Consider the following 17,500-nt stretch of genomic DNA (forward strand, 5'->3'; position numbering starts at 1 on the left):
TGTTGGGCCCTAGTTTGCTGGCGCAGCGCAGGTGGCGCAAGGTAGCGCAGCCGGTCTAATGCAAGTTTCGACCAGCGCAGCCTAGCGCAAAGTCAGATTGGAAGATTGGCAGATCGCGCTGCGCTGAGATAGGCGTGGCCGCGCAGCAGGGGGAGGCGTCACAGATTCAGCTTGGTGCAGTGGAAGTTTTGTGCGAAAATGTCCCGCCGAGGTTGCGCTGAAAGCTCGCCACCTCCAACCAGGTCTAATCTCAGCGCAGGGCGAAGCGCAGCAGGTGCAGTGGAAGTTTGGCTGACTGACCTGCAGTGCACACACGTCACCAAGACCTCACAGGCAGATCTCCACAGTTCCAGACACATTTCAATGCAATAAATATCCACAATAACCACTATTTAATGCAACTAACGGAATCAACACGTGAATTTATATCTATATAGATTGTCCCGTCACATCTGACGTCAGATCAAAGCAGAGATCAAAGGCTGTGGCACGCGTAATGGAAACTCCACCTGAATTAACACAGCAGGGACGAACTGGCACTGAAAAGCAGCTGTGGATGTCCCAAGAGCAGGACTGTGAGGGTGGATGACTGCATGTCGCTGCCATACCACTCTGCCCTTGTGATGATCCCCTTTATTTATTTATTTATTTATTTACTTATTAATTCATAAGCGCGTGCGACCGCATCACGCAGCCGTAATGAAAAACAAAACACAAATCATTATCTCTCTTAGTCCACCACAACAGCCTCGGTATCAGATAGTCAGTATATAGCCTACTACAGTATACTCAGCATCTCTATCACAGAAAAAAAAGAGAAAAAAAGAGACGGACAGAGAGAGAGAGAGAGGAGGACAGAGAGAGAGAGAGAGAGAGAGAGAGAGGGAGAGAGAGAGCGTCCTTTACGCTGATTTCATGGTGTTTGTTTATGTTGTGATTAGTGTAGCCTACACCTCTCATCTTATACACAGGGTTTGAATAAATGTGAGTTTCTTTATTAGTTTATTAGTTGTTGTTTCTTACATTGGGCAGCCGTTCTCAGTGTATCAGATCAATCCTGGTTAAGTATATTAGTAAACTCATTATTGGTCACTCTGAGCTCGGACCTCCGGACCAAAACAGCTGTTTCCTCCTGGGAGAGGTTCGGCCTCTGTCTCCTCCGTCCATGTCCAAGTATAAAATGACAAACTTGCAGCGCGCATCACCGGCCGCGCAGTTAAAGGTGAGGAGAGGAGCTCCTTTGATTGGTGAAGATCTGACTCGGCTGTGTCAAACCCACTCCACGCCTTTCTCTCCTCCTCCTGTCTCCCTCCCGCCCTGTCTCCTCCCTCTTCACCGTTTGCGCCGGTGGGAGGGACGAGGGGAGGGCTTGCGCTGGTCTAAGTCTGACTGCGCGGCCCACCAATCTTGCGAAATGGACCTGGGCCACACCCCGTTGGCGTGGCGAAGCTGCACTGCACTTAGACTTCGCTCGGTCTAGGAAACTAGGGCCCCATGAGTCCAAAACGACACCTACAGTAACAATCCATCAATACCGGGCCATGTCCAGGCTTCAGACGGGATGTTCTCAGAGGGAAGTGTCCACTAAGTTTAGAGTGTCACAGAGAGTCATCAGCAGGTTGAACAGAGACACAGAGAGACCGGAAGAAAGGCAGAGAAGTGGACGTCCTTTGGCCACATGACAACTTATTGACACACTGGCATTTTAATGTGGTATACCCACCACTAATTGTTAGCTTTTGTTTCAATAAATTGTTTGAGATGAAGAAATTACCATTCCATACTTCCAATTAAATGCCCCACTTTCATGATATAATATCACTGTAGCATGAACTTTTTACATTTTCCATCAATTTCACCCAAAAGTCAAATATCCCTAACTTTTTGTGAGTAGCATTCACAGTGTTCATACCTGTCTTTCAGAGAGTTTAGACCACCATCATTGAACTCACAACACGAGAAGTTATAATACACCCTCTGAGCAGAACGCTGGAAGCTACAATGACTTGGTTTTGGAAAATGATAAGAAGCAGCCTGCAGGATTTCTTTAGCTGCTCCTGCAGGGTCTTCGTGATGTGTGTTGAGAGGGCTACTGGCCCCACTATATCAAAACAAGACTTGAAGTTTTCAATAGGAACTGAGAATGTTTCTTTCTTGTAAATAAACTGTTATTAATGGCATGTAGTAATAGCAAGTAGTAGCAGTAGGGAACCCACCCATTTGCAGAGAATAATTTACAATGTTAACTCAATCTTTAAATCAGCTATAACTGCTTTTAAAAATGGGAATGGGGTCTAATGAGGGGGTTGTGAGTTTTAATAAGAAAATGAAAGCATCTCAGCATCAACCAGGACAGATTTGTCCTGTTTTTCTTCATATAAAAACAAATGTTCTGGGATTTTAAAATTCATATGCTGACATTGAGACAAACAATGAACAAATATCATCTGTATTACTTGTGAAGTGGCCAGAAAAATCTTTGAATGTTTAGTTGGTAGACAAACAAGAATTCATAAAAATGTTTTATTGAACAGTCAATAGTTGAGAAGAGGATTTGGGGCTTGTTTCAATTGTTGATAATCTTTTTTTTTTCTTTTGGAAGTAGGCTCATTTTTAATGTTTAAACTGTCGTATTGTAAATTGCCCGCTGTTCACATATATTTTGATCCTAACTAATTTATTCTTTCTCCGTGTTTCTGATATGTGGACTTTACAACCCCTTCATTCTCACATTCCTCACAATCAAATCTGAGATTAGGAAGGTCGACAGAGGAGCAGGCTGACAGCAGAGAGAGAGAGACAGGTGTAAACCTTCGCACAACTCGCAACCTCACTGTCCCTGTTACTATCAGGATGATCAGGGAGATTCAACTGAGAGTTTCCATCACCCACCTGCTGGCTTTACCCCAGAGCTGAGACTGCAGGGATTCTGTCTTCTCTCCTGCCTTTGTGGTCCTACGCTTTATGAAGTGCCTCACATCAGCGAGGTGTAATCACCAAACTCTTTCTCTGTTGCTACCCTACAAAAATACTGTTACACATTCACAGCTGAGCGCTTAGCTATTGAGCTCTTATTGAAATAAAGGTTTCAAAATTTGACAACTGTTGCCTTAAAACCCACATCAAATTGTTTACCTGCTCGAGTTTGTTTACACACACATGGGAAAGTGTTTCAAGATCTCCACAAATTCCTTCTCATTAAGCCCAGATCATAGCTACTGTTGCACTACCTGTCAAGCTGGTAGATATAATGGTGTCAGTTGAAACACCTGCATTTCTTAGTCTTTTTTTTTTCTTCTCCAAAACATGAGTCCATAATTTACACAGTCATCGACAAAAGCTGCTTCACCATAATTTATGGCAGCTGAAACAACAGCTGTAGTTAATAGATTTTTTTCCCCCGCAGTAGATAGAAAATACTGTCTCCAGCTGGCTTTAATGTTTTTAGTTTACTCTTGAATCTTATAAAAGGAGTCTTGAACATGCATTTACTGAATGACCTATAGCATCAACGACCTAGGATGATACTGCGTTGAAACATAAAAACTGAAGCTGAATGTCCTGATAACAAGCCAACATCCTCAACAGCCCATGATCCTTGTAGACAACACAATGTAAACTATGCAGGTTGGGTTAACTGACGACCCTAAATTGTCTGTAGGTGTGAATGTGACAGATGACTCAGCTCTGTTACCGCCCTCTCCAGGTGTACCCCGCCCCTACCTACTGTCTGCTGGGATTGGCTCCTACTCCCCTGTGACCTGAATGAGAAAACATGGTTACGGCTACTGTACTAAATAAATGATAAGGTCTAATGTAAGATCAGACTGTAATTTCATTTAAAAGTAGTTAGAAGAGCAGACAAACACGCTGTTTAGTCCATTAATTTTAATACAGCCCGATGCACACCATTTTAACTTGAAGAGATGCAGACCTTGACAAGCCCCTTATGCCTAGTTATGGTTGATAAGATTAGTTCAGACTATCAGTGTTCAGGGGAGGGGTTTAGCAAACAGTCAATTACTTTGGTGGATCCAATTTTATCATAACTTACAGTATTATGGTCATAAGTGGAATTGTCCTTTCAGTCTCCTCTGCTTTCAGTTTCCATGAAAGAGATCTTAAATATGACTGAATTGCACCTCTACTCACGTAATGACCCAGTTGCTGTTAAATGTCCTTCAAAACTGAAAGTTCAATTGCAAAGAAATGTGTTATCTGAAGGAACAGCAGGCAGCAGCAACTTGCTCTCTCTGTTTTTTTTTTCTCCCCCTGCCTCGCTGCTCACCTACTCCCCTTCCTATCGTCCTCTGTCAATGCATCCCACTCTGTCAATCTGCCATGCAGCGAGCGCCTTGAAACAATGCACCAATCATTGCACAAGGAGTGTGACCCGTGCCTCCTCTCCTCCTGTAGTCCGGTGGGATTGGCTGCTGCTCCGCGCTCCGGGCTTTCCAGACAACAGCCAGATCCTCGGACCACTGTGCGGCTGCCAGAAGCAAAGAGCTCTAATGATCGCCCACTGCCACTGAAGCACAGCCAGGGACACACAGGCTGCCTGTAAAAACCAGAGCGCTTACACTGATAGAGGAGAGGAGGGGGGGGAAATCACAATTTCTGTATTTTTCTGAAGAGTGTTGAGGGCTATGTGTCTTCCACAGTAATCATCCTATTTAAATTCAATTGGAGAAGATCTTTATATGGCCGTGTCCTTCAGAGAGCCTTCTCTTGTGAAAAATGTACTTGATGTTGAGGTATTGCTGGTGCAGGTTCATGCAGACTCTTGCGCAGGATGACTCAGTGGTGAACTGTTTTGCTACATAATACTCTCTTGCCGTTCAAACCGCATCGCGGGATGTGTTGGGAATGGCAACCTGGGCTTCCTCAAGGAAAAAAAAAATTTAAATTCACTTTCCCTTCTTCATTCATGCTTTATTTATGTCTACCTCTGTCTCTATCTCTCACCCTGTCTCTTCCTCTCAGTTCTTCAAATTTATAATTACTCTCACCTTTTCTCTGCCTTTCTGTGTCCTCGCTCTACAAGCCTTAATTTCCCCGCCTGATGGACTCTCCATCGTCTCCGCCATCTGGCCCCTCTTTTCCCTTTACCTCTCTGTCACCTGCTTTTTGTCTAAGTAAGGGAAGGCTTTTAGTTCCTTATCAAACTCTCATGAATTATGAACATCCACTGTCCAGTGGCCTGGACAGAAACACATCTCACTGTCTGCCTGCTTCTCTGTTGAAGCAGCTCAGAGAGGAGAGCTACTGCAATCCAGTCAGAAACACCTTGTTCTGTAGACCTTTGGGATGAATTATTTAAGCTGTTGTGACCCTCCACCCACCTCCTAACTAGTGTGCGACGCACACACATCACCCCTCCGCCTGCCAAACCTCAGCTCAAACACACAACCAGCTCTGTCATAAGAGAAGCCTTGTCAACACCAAAGGGAAAAGCCTGCGGACTGACTCCAGGTCAGGAGTTTGACCTGATGAAGGTTCATCTGAGATCTACATGTTGTGTTTTTGAATAACCTTGCAGTTTCCTTGGCAGTGTGGAAGCATCACGGTATAATTACACACAGGAGAAACCTTGTATCCATGGTGTACTGAGAATTGCCATATCTGGGACATTAGAATAATTTATATAAACAACTCAGTACATGACTAGGGGTAATGACTTTTTCTAGCATTACATTTACACAAATCCATGCAACATACATGATTATGATATGTTTTATATATTGATTTTCATGCTGTACTATTTTACAGGTGGCGGAGCTACCTGAATGACCCCCAGGTTAACAGAAATATGTCTCAAGACATTTCACTTTTTTACCAAAAACCTTCCACCTCATCCTCAGAGTCAGGGCTCAGAGGATGACACTGGCTGCTGGTCAGACCACCACTCCTGGTTCCAATATCCACTATTGGATGGATTGATAACATTTAGAGTGTGTGTTTCCTGGATGATGTTTCCTAATGATAATTCCCTGACTTATTATTACACCACAAACATTATTTTTTAGTTAAACTGCCTGGACAACTATTTTATAGATTTGAGTGTGGTTCAGGTTGTGTTCCAGTAGAAGGTTTGGTAATTTGCATTTTCATCCAGCCCTGTCATCAGGTCAGTCTACCCTGCGGTTATACCTGCAGAGTTCTTTTCCACCAGCCTTTTCTTCAAGTGCTAATAAGCCAAATTAACATTCTGCTCTACTAAAAACATGGAAAACACCACCTGCTACTGTACACGTCAGCATGTTAGCATTGTCAGTGGGAGCCTTGTTATAGCATTAGTAGCATTTAGCTGAAGTCTCTGCTATAGTATGACTCACTACAGAGCTGCTAGCTCAACAGAAACTTCACTGTGGAAAACAGAAATGGTTCTCACTGTATTATTAGACCTAATTTATCCAAATTTGTCTAACCTTGGCCCAACACTAAAGAAAAGTAAACCTTTAACAATTTACCAACCAGAATCTTGGCGAAGAGAGCAAGGCTGAGAAACACATTTAGATCCTAATATTGGGTAATAAAATTTAAGATACACCATAAAATTATTAAATATATAACTAATAAAAAAAAGTCTAACTCATTAAAACATTTTACACTGTATTTTTGGTGTCAGTGTTTCTGCAGTCCTGGTTTGACCTTGCTTGCTGTCACACCTTTCATCTAGCTACGCTGCCTCATTTCAGCTGCAGTGTAGCTTCTGGTAGGTAGTGGCAACTGTTAGCAGGGCTGTTAACAGCTCCTGCTGGTTCAGAAAACACAGATTGGAGGCCAAGAAGGAGGAAAAAATAGAACTGTCTTTGATGTGACAGAAAGCAAGTGTTTGTATGAAAAACTGTGGGATTTTTTTTCTCAGGGCACAAAATACTTCAGATGCTAGCACCTTTCGCCTTGATCTTTCTTTATCAATAGTAAAAACTGGCGAGACCAGAAATACGTAACATTATGGCGACATTACTGTAGCCAATCAGCCAACTCGTGTCACCAGACAAAATATGGCTGGAAGCAGTGCGAATGCAAAGTAAGTCAGCTAACGAGATGAGCTGAGCTGCTGGCAAATACATACAGATGATCCCTCGTCTTAGGATTCGAGTCGGGTGCTGTGCATAGAAAGAGTTGAGAGCTCCAGTATGGATTAGTGGGGCTGGAAGTTGCTTATGCTCTTCAGGAGAACATAGAGCAGCGCCACACTGGATTACACAGCTGGGGAAAAGGTTACACACTTCAATGCGTGTGTGAGAGGCATGAACAGAAGAACAAGCTCTCAGCAGCAAGGATAATTAGAGAAATCTACCTTTCCTCTTCCTGACAGTACAGTCAGACAGGTGTTCCTGTGTAGGCTGGCTGGGAAAATCATTTCAATGTGTGCTCTGTTTACTTGGATCAAAGATCCATTCCCTGGCCCTTCCTCTGTACGTGCAGCGTTTCTCCACCCTTGTCACCAAGACAAATTTCTGTGTATTTATTGTAATTTGTTAATTACTGTGCCTCAGAGGCTGGTCTTAATTAGCAGTGAGAAAGAAGTTAATCACAGTGTCCTGTTGCTTGTTACTGAATGTGATTTGGATTGTAAGCAGATATTGTAGTACAGACAGCAATTCAATTATACTTTGTAATGATCATGGCCAATGCACTAATATCATACCTGCATAATGCTTGTGATCAAGTTGAATCTGACTCCAGACACAGACCAAGACTAGTGTAACACGTGTAACCCTTTAAAGTAAGAATAGGATTTAGATATAATAGGCCAAAAAGTCATCAGAAGCTCTAAGATCGACTACGGAGCCCAGGATTGACCAACCGATGCACAGGAACGACACAAACACTGTATTCTCTTTAAGAAACAATATGCTTCCCTTTTTATTGCAGGATGGGAAGACCACATTAATAACACATTTATAACACTCTTACCCGGGTAAGTATGAAAAATAAAAAATAAAATAAAGTTCTGCAGCTGCTTTAATTTCTAGTGTTCAGTTCAGTCAGTTATCACCAGATAGGTGGAATATCAGTCCCACCTCACTTGTGTGTGGGTGGTGTGTGTGTGTGTACTGGTGCAAAAGGATTCAGATTCCACGACGTCGGTTTCTCAGGATTCTCCGGGGTCTGGCTCGCCATCAACTTCAACTGGCTCCAACTTCCAGGTAGGTCCGTATCTCAATGGTATCCAACGAAAAAACCTGACCTACGATAAGTAGGATCAGAGCATTCATTGTCATTTTCTAAACTCTCAATGAATTATTGAAAATAAATCATGTTAAATCTACACTTAAACTCTACTTCAATAGAGAATAATTATTTTTACTGAATTACTGTTGTAATATGACATTACAATTATCAGTAATAAAATATACAACATTCAAATAAGCAAATTATGTCATTCATCATGTTATGTTATTAATGTTATTGAAATAACCTTCCAAAAACCCAATATCACATATTCTGTGCTCTTTACATGGTAATATTCACACAAACATCATTAGCCTTTAAGAAAATAAAATATATAATGTGCACAGTTTTTTAACTTGTGGCTAAATGTGCTTCAAGTTCAGAAATAAAGTGCTAAACACACCCAAAATACAGTTCAGTGTGCATAGAAACAGTAAACAAAAGAGAAAATAAACATCACATATGCAACCTTTAAAATATTGGATAAATGCTTCAGCATGAATGTATCTAGTGTGTCTGCACTGAAGCTAATTAGCACAGGGAGCTAGCGCTCCGACATTAGCTCGTATGCTAACGGTTAGCTCGTTCCGCTATTAGCATTAGCGATTTAGCATTTAGCATTTAGAATCGGTTGCTCACCGATGCTTTTCTCCTCCCGAGCGGCTCCTCCAACTGCACTCACGCAGGTCCTGGTCGTCCGGGGGATCTTCTCCAACAGTTTTCTCTGTGTTTTTTATTGTTTCCACCGTCCACAGTGTGTTTTTCGTGACTCGTGTCGGCTCGTGTTCAATGTGGCTTGCTCTCCTCCTTCCAGCAGCTTCAAGAGGAAGTGAACCTGCTCCGATCGGGTCAGTGGGAGGGAGCTTCTCCTCCGATTGGATGAAAAGATCGTCTTCCGACCAGCTCTTTCAAACTAAAACTCCACATAACTTTTTTATTACAGTTATGTTCTTCTTTTTAAGTAAATATTGGCATCTTAATCAATAACAAAACATTATATTTAATTAATTAATTTATCCACTATGAATTTCACTGTTTTTAGTTCAAACATCTTGGTTTTAGATATACAATGAACTAATTTACTGCTTTTAACTCAATTATGTCTGTTTTTAATACACAATAAAATACTTTTAATATACATTTTTAACCTGGGTTACACCCTCCCCTCTTGAATCTATGCACGCCTCTGTGCATGGGAACTGTTGTCCGATAACAGGTTGAAGGATGAGTTCAGGTTAGTCTGTTCGGCTTCCAATAGCACTTCGGTAAGAGCGGTGCTCAGGCCTTGAAACAGAGATTGAACAATGGACACCAGTGGACTGCCAAGACGTGAATACTGCAACCGTTCAGGCCTCTCTCTGTTTCTGGTTGAACGTCGCACAGTATCACTGGAATCTCCTGAGCCATTATTAATCTCTCTTTCCTTTCTTCCAACAGGGACATCCTTTCCAGCAGGAACATCTCCGGCGGATCCAGGGACATTGGTAGGTAAGTATTCACTTGATGGGTCTGTAGTCTTTACTTCTTTTTCAGGTTCTGTGCGAGACGAAGCAACAGGTAGAACTTCAGGTAGGTCTCCTGCTTCGGTGCTGCATACGTCGCCACATGAATTATCAGGTAAGTGATCGTCATTCGTTGGAGCATCAACAGGTAAGTGATCTTCACCGACTGGAGCGTCAACAGGTAAGTGTTCTTCACCAACTGGAGCGTCAACAGGTAAGTGTTCGGATAGGTTCCTCCCCTCATTCTTTGGCGAAGGGGTTTCAAGGTGGATGTTTGGTCTAGGAACTTCATAGACAGTTGTAAATCTTGTAATTTCTTTGTCAGGTTGCTCTCTGAACCACTCGTATGGAATGTCATCCTCAGAGTCGCACTGATCTTGTACATCTTCAGACTGTTCAACAGACTTTCGTGTTCGTGGTTTGCGTGGTTTTGGCAAATCTGGTCTTTCAACATTCAGTGGAAGAGAACCACAGGGAAGTACGAGGTCTCTGTGAAGGGTTCGCAAGGGGCCTTCCTTGTTCTCTGGTCTGAGGGTGTAGACTGGGAGATCTCCGGCTTGCTTCACCACCACATAGACATCCGTCTCCCACTTATCGGCAAGCTTGTGTTTGCCGCGCAGGCGGACAGCTCTGACCAACACCCTGTCGCCTGCCTCCAACTTAGAAGCAGTGACACGGCTGTCGAATCTTGCCTTGTTCCTCGCTGCTGTCTTTGCTGCGTTTTGAGTGGCTATCTTGTAACTCTCTTCCAGATGTGACTTTAGTCTTTGAACGTACTGTGAATGGGACTTGAACTCACCGTCCTTCAAGGGTAATCCGAAGGCTAGATCGACAGGTAGTCTCGGTTGACGTCCGAACATGAGTTCATAGGGTGTGAACCCTGTTACATCATTCTTCGTACAGTTGTACGCGTGTACGAGAGGTTTCACAAAGTTTCGCCACTGTGATTTGTCTTTGTTGTCGAGTGTTCCCAGCATGCTCAGCAACGTTCTATTGAAACGTTCGACTGGATTCCCTCTGGGATGATAGGGTGTCGTACGGATTTTACGGATTCCAGCAATTTTGCAGAGCTCTTTGATTGTCCGTGACTCGAAGTCAGGTCCTTGGTCGCTATGCAATCGCTCCGGGATTCCATAATGGACCATGAAGTTGTCCCAAAGGCACCTGGCGACGGTCTGAGCTTTCTGATTTGGCGTTGGTATGGCAACTGCATACTTCGTAAAATGATCCGTTATCACCAGAATATCCTTCGTATTGCTTCTGTCAGGCTCCACAGACAAGAAGTCCATACAAACAAGCTCTAAAGGCCTGGTGGATGTTATGTTCACCAGCGGTGCGGCCTTTTCTGGTTGTGCTTTTCTGCGGATGCACCGTTCGCAGGTCTTGATTTTTCTTTCGACATCAGCCGCCATCTTTGGCCAGAAAAATCTGGTCCGTACCAAATCCAAGGTACGTTCGGTACCTAGGTGGCCCATATCATTGTGAAGACTCTGAAGAACAACCGTCCGGAGCTCCTCAGGTAAGACAAGTTGATATGTCACTCTGCCATTATCTTGACGTCTTCTGTACAGTACTTCATTTTGCATTTCGAGACGATTCCGCTCCCTTAAAAGGAAGGGAATGTCGGGAAGTTCTTTTCTGACCGTTGGAGGTAATTTTTCTCCACTTTCGATTTGAGCTATTACCTCTCGGAGACAGGGGTCAGCTCGCTGCACATCTCTGATTTCAACCTCGGACAGATGAGGGAGACCAGGTAAGTCACCATGCTCGACCACAAAACTGTCCGGCAGGGCTTCAGGAGAGGTTGCTAGGGATTGCACCAGCGCCATGCCTCCATCGCTGTCTCCACGATCATCTGGTGTGCCGCAAACAAGATGCCTCTCACAGATGGCGTGCACGATGTCTTGGCTCACACCACCCTCAAGTTCAGCCAAATGTGTTCGTGTGAACTGATCGATGCGCTCCTGTTCTTTCTGGGACTTCAGGTCATTCGAGAGCTCTCCGTGTGGCCTCCTAGAAAGACCGTCCGCATCACAGTTCAGTTTACCTGGCCGGTATTGGAGCGTGAAGGTGAATGTTGAGAGGGCTGCCAGCCATCTGTAACTGGTGGCGTCCAGTTTGGCACTGGTAAGGACGTATGTCAGGGGGTTACTGTCGGTTATGACAGTGAATTGGTTACCATACAGGTAATCACTAAATTTTTCGACAACAGCCCACTTTAAAGCTAGGAATTCTAGCTTGTGCGCCGGGTATCTTGACTCGCTGCGCGACAGGCCCCTGCTAGCGTACGCGATCACTCGCATGTGGCCATCTTGTTCTTGGTATAAGGCTGCCCCAAGGCCCGTCGTACTGGCGTCGGTGTGGAGGACGTACGGCACCTTGGGATCAGCGAACCCGAGAACAGGAGCTGTGGTGAGCTTCTCTATGATGGTGTTGAACGCTAGCTCACAGCTGTCGGTCCAGCGATCACCGAACGGCTTCTTTGGATCGTGGTATGTCTGGTAAGTCGGTGTCTTGTGCTTGGTGTTTTTGTGTAGTGGGGGATAACCCGATGTCAAGTCGGTGAGGGGTCTGACTATGCTGGAATAGTCTTTTATGAATCTTCTGTAGTACCCCGAAAACCCGAGAAAAGACCTTAGCTGTTTCAGGTCTTGAGGTCTTGGCCACTTTTTCAGGGCTTCCACTTTTCCGGGGTCGGTTCCCACTCCGTCCTGGGACACGATATGCCCCAAATACTTGACTGACTTTTGGAAAAACTTGCATTTCTCCGGGGAGAGCTTTAGGCCGAACTCTCGCAGACGGGTCAAAACTTTCATCAGCCTCACTTCATGTTCTTCCAATGTTTTGGAAAAAACAATGATGTCATCCAGAAACACAAGAACTTCTTTTAGATTCATCTCCCCCATACATCTCTCCATTAGACGTTGGAACGTGCTCGGAGCGTTTGTGACGCCTTGAGGCATCCGATTAAATTCCCAAAACCCCATGGGACAGACGAAGGCGGTTTTGGGTTTATCCGCTTCTTCGACCTCTATCTGATAATAACCGGATTTCAGGTCGAGGACCGAAAACCACTTTGATCCGGTGAGTGTAGAGAAGGCTTCTTCCAGGTTTGGGAGCGCATAAGCATCCTTCACAGTCTGGAGATTGAGTTTCCTATAATCAATACAGAGACGGACGTCTCCGTTCTTCTTCCTCACCACGACTATAGGAGACGAGAATGAGGAGTCAGACTCTCTGATCACTCCAGCTTGAAGCAGTTCTTGTAGATGCTTACGGACGGCTTCCAGGTCATGGGGATGTATGGGGCGGGCTCTGTGTTTGAACGGCGTCTCATCGGAGAGCTTTATTTGATGCTTGACTTGGTCAGTTCTGCCGAAATCAAGGTCATTCTGTGCAAAAACGTCTGGCATGCTGTTCAGTTTCTTTGTGATGTGCTCTTTCCATTCGGCGGGAATGGGAGAATCACTGAAGTTGAACGTGATGTCGGACTTCTGGAGAGAGTCTGATCTTGAGGTAAGTACACCATGTTCTTTTGAGTAAACTCTCTGAAAGGCACTGATCTCACCAATAATACACCGCTGAGGAACGATAACATCGTGGTCTGACTCGTTGGTAAGTATTACTGGGACTTTGCATGGCTGTTTAGTTGGCAAATCAACAAGACAGGTTTTCACCAGCAACCCACCTGGCAACGAAGATGAGGAAGGATGTTCCAGGACCACTGATTTCTCAGTAGCGAACCTACTGGCTGCAACACAACCTTCCAAGACGACGGTTTGGCCAGCTGGGACCAACTGGGGGCCTTTGCCGTGCATCTTCACCAGCCCAAGGTTTCCATCCTTACTTTGTCTCAGCCGCAGCTCAAGGACTTTGAGAACGGCTTTGTAGCCATGTGCTGTTGGTTGCTGTGTCTCAGAAGCCGTTTCACAGTACATCTCATACAGTACGTCGAGCGTGTTGGTACCTACGAGCATGAGCGAATCATTGACAGCGTGAACATCTGGAACCACCAAAGCGAGTGTTGGTACCTCAATTTCCACTCCTAGGAACTCTTTGGGAAAGGTGATGTTCAGCTCAATGTATCCCAGGTAAGGTACACACTGGCCATTGGCTCCTTGAACTTCCAGTAAGTCGAACAGTGGCTTGATTTCATGCTCAGAAAGGTGTTGCTGATAGAACGATTGAGGGACTGTGGTGACCTGGGAGCCAGTGTCCAATAGGGATGTCGTGAGGCTCCCTTCCACCTCCACACGTGCTGTGCTCTTTGTACCGACCAAACCTTTAGGTAGCTTGAAGGGTTGAGTTCTTGTGTGAGACTGCTTTAGCATAGCACGTTGCTTGACTTTCGGTTTGGATTCAGTGGGACCTGGTTGACTAGTCTCAGTTCTTGTCTGTCCCGCGACAGGAACTGAGCTCAGTTTAAAAGAAAAGGAGAGGTGTTCTGTGACTCCCACATCTGCTGTCGTTGTCTCAGTTCTTTTCTTTTTGCTGCTACCAGGGCAGGGTTGGCATCAGACTCACAGGTGGCAACCATGTGCCCATCCTCCCCACAGCGAAAGCAGTACCAAGGCTTTGGTTTGGAAGTTGCACTCCTATGAGAAGGTAGGTTGGTTTCTGTGGTTGCATGGTCAGGTTTTTGTTTTTCTTTCACTTTCACTTTTTCTTGGTTGGGAGATGCTGTGTTTTTCTTTTTCATGAGGGATGTTAGCTGACTTTTCAGGTCTGCAACTTGCTTCCTTAGCTCATGTATGCTACTAGCATCAGACTCGGCTTGGGTCTCACCGCAGTTACACACAGTTTGCACGTGGGACGCAGCTTTCTGTTTTGTGGTACCCAAGTGTTGTTTCATTCTCATGACCTTGGCTTCTTGCTTTTCCTCTTCAGTGCGTAAAAGCTTTAAAAGCTCAGCAAATGATGGAGGGTTCTGTTTTTTCTGTTCTAGGTGGAGGTCAGCAAGCAGGGCGTTGTCCCAACAGCCCCTGCAAAACTGTCGGAGTAGGTGTTTGTCTCCGTCCAGTGCTGGGACACCTCCTCTGCGTACAGCGTTACCCAGGGCAACCTGAAGGCGCTGCAGGTACGTAGATGATCTTTCTCCAGAATCCTGGAATGTGCTCATGAACCGCACAAACAGTTCTTCTCCATCTTCAACTGTGGCAAACGCAGAGTCTAACAATTGCAGATAGGCCGTAGGAGGCGCTTCAGGACCAAGATGCCTGATGACATCAGAAGCTGGAACAAGAAGACTCTCGAGGATTTTACGAGTTTTATCAAGGTCAGAGACAGAAATATCTTTCATCATCAAATCAACATGGGACCTCCAAGTGTCATAATCTACCTCACTGTATGGTCGAGGGATCTTCCCAGAGAAACCTCTCAGTCTCAGGGTAGAGTGAGAGTGTGGGGGTCTGTCTTCACTCCTCACGATGTGCTCCACCACTATCTTTTGCACCTCAGGTGGGTTAAGCTCACTGGGACTCAGGGTTGAAGGTGTCTTTGGGTTAAAGGTGGGAGCAGTTGTTCTCTGATTAACATCAGGGGGACCAAGATCAATGAGAGGGGGAGCACCAACCAACAGCTGTGATGTAACGTCATGCTGGCTGGGCTGTGCAGGCTTCTCAGCTTCCAGTGAGTGTTGGGGGGAAATAACAGGCTCACTAGATTCAGCACCATCGATAGATTCCTCTATTTGTGACATTACCTCCTTTAACACCTGCTCGAAATCCTTTCCGCTGAGTTTGGCGATTCCTTTCAGCTTGTCGAGGTAAGTTTGTGTGACATCACTGCTTACCTTTTGTGTGTAGACACTTGCCAGGGCTCGAACATGGAAGGTGACATCAGGACTGACTGACGATGGGTGAGTACGAGGCAAAAGAGGTTCTAACGCTTGCATTGCAGTGCCATGGTTATACTCTACTATCAGGTTTGTATGAAACTCTGTAGTTGGATCATCTATCTTCTCAGCCCTATTGATTGAACCATAGGTTTGCAAAAAGTCAAGAATCTCTTCATCTTTTTCTGATCCTGTCAACCCACTCACTATAACTGCATTTGGAACCTTAATACCTAATTTATCAATGACTTCCATTTTTTAGCAATGCGTATTATCATGAAAATAAAATGAAATGGTTTGTTCCAGGCGATCGTTTGGCAAATAACTAGGCTCCTGGCTGGCTCGCCACTTTATTGTAACACGTGTAACCCTTTAAAGTAAGAATAGGATTTAGATATAATAGGCCAAAAAGTATCAGAAGCTCTAAGATCGACTACGGAGCCCAGGATTGACCAACCGATGCACAGGAACGACACCACACAGTACTCTCTTTAAGAAACAATATGCTTCCCTTTTTATTGCAGGATGGGAAGACCACATTAATAACACATTTATAACACTCTTACCCGGGTAAGTATGAAAAATAAAAAATAAAATAAAGTTCTGCAGCTGCTTTAATTTCTAGTGTTCAGTTCAGTCAGTTATCACCAGATAGGTGGAATATCAGTCCCACCTCACTTGTGTGTGGGTGGTGTGTGTGTGTGTACTGGTGCAAAAGGATTCAGATTCCACGACGTCGGTTTCTCAGGATTCTCCGGGGTCTGGCTCGCCATCAACTTCAACTGGCTCCAACTTCCAGGTAGGTCCGTATCTCAATGGTATCCAACGAAAAAACCTGACCTACGATAAGTAGGATCAGAGCATTCATTGTCATTTTCTAAACTCTCAATGAATTATTGAAAATAAATCATGTTAAATCTACACTTAAACTCTACTTCAATAGAGAATAATTATTTTTACTGAATTACTGTTGTAATATGACATTACAATTATCAGTAATAAAATATACAACATTCAAATAAGCAAATTATGTCATTCATCATGTTATGTTATTAATGTTATTGAAATAACCTTCCAAAAACCCAATATCACATATTCTGTGCTCTTTACATGGTAATATTCACACAAACATCATTAGCCTTTAAGAAAATAAAATATATAATGTGCACAGTTTTTTAACTTGTGGCTAAATGTGCTTCAAGTTCAGAAATAAAGTGCTAAACACACCCAAAATACAGTTCAGTGTGCATAGAAACAGTAAACAAAAGAGAAAATAAACATCACATATGCAACCTTTAAAATATTGGATAAATGCTTCAGCATGAATGTATCTAGTGTGTCTGCACTGAAGCTAATTAGCACAGGGAGCTAGCGCTCCGACATTAGCTCGTATGCTAACGGTTAGCTCGTTCCGCTATTAGCATTAGCGATTTAGCATTTAGCATTTAGAATCGGTTGCTCACCGATGCTTTTCTCCTCCCGAGCGGCTCCTCCAACTGCACTCACGCAGGTCCTGGTCGTCCGGGGGATCTTCTCCAACAGTTTTCTCTGTGTTTTTTATTGTTTCCACCGTCCACAGTGTGTTTTTCGTGACTCGTGTCGGCTCGTGTTCAATGTGGCTTGCTCTCCTCCTTCCAGCAGCTTCAAGAGGAAGTGAACCTGCTCCGATCGGGTCAGTGGGAGGGAGCTTCTCCTCCGATTGGATGAAAAGATCGTCTTCCGACCAGCTCTTTCAAACTAAAACTCCACATAACTTTTTTATTACAGTTATGTTCTTCTTTTTAAGTAAATATTGGCATCTTAATCAATAACAAAACATTATATTTAATTAATTAATTTATCCACTATGAATTTCACTGTTTTTAGTTCAAACATCTTGGTTTTAGATATACAATGAACTAATTTACTGCTTTTAACTCAATTATGTCTGTTTTTAATACACAATAAAATACTTTTAATATACATTTTTAACCTGGGTTAC

General features: G+C 44.0%; 1 protein-coding gene across 1 annotated transcript in view; it reads right to left on the reverse strand.

The window, feature by feature from the left end:
* cdh23 (cadherin-related 23) overlaps window positions 1-17,500 on the reverse strand; it is a 184,721-nt gene that overhangs the window by 6,622 nt on the left and 160,599 nt on the right. The gene's annotated exons all lie outside the window — the stretch shown is intronic.

Source organism: Trachurus japonicus, chromosome 15 (assembly GCF_045865225.1).
Source record: "Trachurus japonicus isolate A0001 chromosome 15, Traja_1.0".
Classification (NCBI taxonomy): Eukaryota; Metazoa; Chordata; class Actinopteri; order Carangiformes; family Carangidae; genus Trachurus; species Trachurus japonicus.